The sequence below is a fragment of the Phytophthora infestans genome, genomic scaffold, assembly GCF_000142945.1.
Source record: "Phytophthora infestans T30-4 supercont1.199 genomic scaffold, whole genome shotgun sequence".
Taxonomy (NCBI): Eukaryota; Oomycota; class Peronosporomycetes; order Peronosporales; family Peronosporaceae; genus Phytophthora; species Phytophthora infestans.
In genome coordinates, this window is record NW_003303560.1 from 39,389 (window position 1) to 42,868 (window position 3,480).

A 3,480-nucleotide genomic window follows, 5' to 3' on the forward strand; every position below is an offset into this window, starting at 1 on the left:
TCCGATGCTTTAAAGAAAGCAAGGGCAACGAGTGGGGGGTGTCAGTGCGACTGGGCGGCGTGCGAAATTCTTCGTTTGCCCCAGAGTCAATCAAGATTCTAAAGGGATGATCGTATCCCCGTACACATCCGTGTACTACGAGAAACCCGCCGCTGCTCTTCGCCGATTCGAGAGTGCGAAGACTCTCAGGGGCTAAGTCCCCGTGGTACGCGCCACCCGCGCACCCATCACGAAGACTTAGTTCTTCCCCAGTAGGGCGCCCCGCCCCTACTGGTTCCCGGCGTTCCCCTGTCCCCGAGATCCTGGCTTTGCCACGCCCTGAGGCAGCTGGGAAGCCTTCGGATTTCCCGGCTTTCGCACGAGCACGAGTGCCGTGGGAGACCGTTTTCCCGGGAAGTGTTCTCTGGGGGTCTTTTTGCCCGGCGCGGAAAGACCCCAACGAGAGAATTTCCCCGCACACCCCCCCGCTGGAGAGGGCGCGCGTTCTTTGCCCCCCCCCGGGGGGAGGGGTCTCTCTCTTCTTCTTTTTAAAAAAAAAACCCACACGATATTCCTCCTCTTAGAGAGAGGTTTTGGACCGGCACCCGAAAACAGGTGAGGTGGCTTAGGGGGCCCCATGGAAGGGCCTTACAGAAGGCCCGTCCATGAGCACTGCCATCTTGATGTGTTCGTTGAGTGGGTTTCCCACTAGGGACGCTGTGAGTTCCCGTATCTCTTGCACGTACTCGTGCAGCTCACGCCTCCCTTGTTTACACGAGAGGAAGCGCGAACGCTGGCGGTACACGTAGCTCGCCTGGAGGAACGCGGCTCAGAGCTAGCTGAGCCCAGGATGTGAAATATCCAGGGGATGTTGCTTCCCGTGCGTACACCCAGCTCTTAGCACGGCCGCTAAGGTTGGAGAGTGCAAAAGCAACACGAAGGTGATCGGTCGAGATCAGAGCCGCGTCCATCGCGAGCTCTAGGAATGCAATGTCATCAACCAATGGTTGGCTTTGGATGACCTTAGTACTCTGTACCAAATATCCCGAAGTATGACGTGTCACGCTTCATGTAACCAGGGTACACTTAGGGCTACGTACCCCGTTTCAAAGTGTGACGGGGTCACACAGCACCTTGCGCTAGAGGAAGTTAGCTTTCGAGAGTATACAAACTCTCAGTGAAGTTCACAGGTCACGTGTCACACTTCATGTAACTAGGGGTACACTTAGGGATACGTACCCCGTTACAGACGGTATCTGGAGCGCAGAGGATCCTCTTTTCTCGGAGTGGGCAAAATTGCTGCAGTTCAAGGTGAACAAAACGTGTGGTTGACTCGACAAAGTCAGCGCACGCTCGCTTCAATAGATAACAGTCTCAAAAAGTGTGTCTTAGCGTATGGTGCTTGATTTCGCATAAAATCTAATTTTATGCGAATTCCATGCCTTATTCCGGAAAACATGATTCTTGGAAAAGCACATGCTTGTTTTTTTGCATTTACCCTGCTGTTTTTAGTATTTTCGCATCTCATGCTACTTCTGGTATAAGTACGATCCTATGAAATACAGTTGGCTACATTTGTGACCCAAAAATTAAATTATGCCCAAGAGTCGGCTGGGTTCTGCCTATACCTTAGTTATGAATTACTCTTTGTTATCAATACCGGTACACTATTGCACTGGCGAGATGAAATGCACCACCATTTTTTTGTTTTGCTCATAAATACAAAAGTAATTATCGGATTAATGCTGGCAGACCCGCAATGGAAACAGGGTAGCACAGAGATCACAGACAAACACACGTTGTTTGACTTTCTTGTCTTTTATTAAAATGGTGGAAGCTCAAACGTCTGCGGGAAATTGATGCTGATCATGCATGCACAGAACATTTCTTGCGATATTTAATAAACAAAGAAGACTAAAGTGACAAGCTTTACGCCAGAATGCAGCTTGGAATGCAACGCATCTGCAGAAGTTGGTTTTAGCTACAGGAGCAGCGTAGGGATTGCTGCATGCAGTGTTAAACGCATCGCCGACAGCCCCACTTCCTAGGATCAAATGTGCATAGAAATGAGTAAAAAGGGCATTGTTGATTGTAATACTAAAGTTTGTAAGGACCAAAACATCTGATGCCGTATGTCAAGAACATAGCCTCGATTTTTTGGGCGGAACGAAAGACACGCACTTTTCGATTAAGTGTAGCATGTGAATTTGAGCAGATATTCAAGGATGATTATGACTACTTAAGAGAAGAAATCATTATCTTTCCAACAAAAAAAAGCTCATATAAATTGGGTAATTGGGTGAGAAGTTGTGAAGGGGCAATGTTTGGTGTTGCATACCAGCGACCAATTGATTTCCGAGAATACTGAAACACAGTATAGAACACTACAGTCAATCGCTCTACCAACTGAGCTACACTCGGTCCTAATCCAACAACCACGCAAAAACAAATAAAGACCTTGCGCACGCTCCCACATGCACAACCAACACCTCTACAACATATACCACGCAACCACAACCTGCCCACGCATCCTCACTACTGCTTCACGCACCATCAAACGCACAGGTGCTCGCAGACGACCAAAATGGACCCATTTCCTATTAGACCTCCCTCGTCGTCTTGTGGGCTCTGCCGACACTTTTTACGACCGCAATGCCGTCACTCACACCATAGGCTTCCCGTAACGTCTCTTGGACGGCGGCGGTCGGGTCCCACGCCTGCCATTGCAAACGGAAAGTAAGGTTGATCTGTCTACTTCATTGACGACGGCGTCGCTAAGCCTTGTGTATGTTGCTGTTATTAACCAGGTGGTTTTCCCGCGCGTGTGCCAATTCCACACAGAAATTTTGAGGGGTTTCCGTTCCGAGCCCAGGAACAGCAACGCTTTCGCGTCGGTCGGCAAGCAAGACCAATGGCGAAGCAGTCTGGCCATGAGCACATTCTTTGGCTGGCGTGTCTATGAAAGGCATACACTGAAAGAGGCATGGCAGCATGACCAAGGAGACGCCAACAGAGCCAAAAGAGACGGCAACAGAACGAGAGCCGAAGGTGCGTGCGGCATGATAAAATCCGAGTGGCCGGAATCGAACCAGCGACCAATTGATTTCCGAGAATACTGAAACACAGTATAGAACACTACAGTCAATCGCTCTATCCACTGAGCTACACTCGGTCCTCATCGCACAACCACGCAAAAACATATAAAGACCTTGCGCACGCTCCCACATGCCTCACCAACACCTCTACAACATATACCACGTGACCACATCCTGCCCACGCATGCTCACTACCTGCTTCAAGGACCATCAGACGCACAAGTGCTCGCAGACAACCAATATGGATCAAATTCCCATTAGTCCTCTGTCGGCGCCGTGGGGGCTCTGTCGAACCTTTTTGCGATCGCTATGACGACACTCATACCGTAGGCTCTCCTGAACGTCTCTTGTACGGCGCCCACGCCTGTCCCTCGCCTGCGAATGCAGACCTGAACTAGCTATGTTC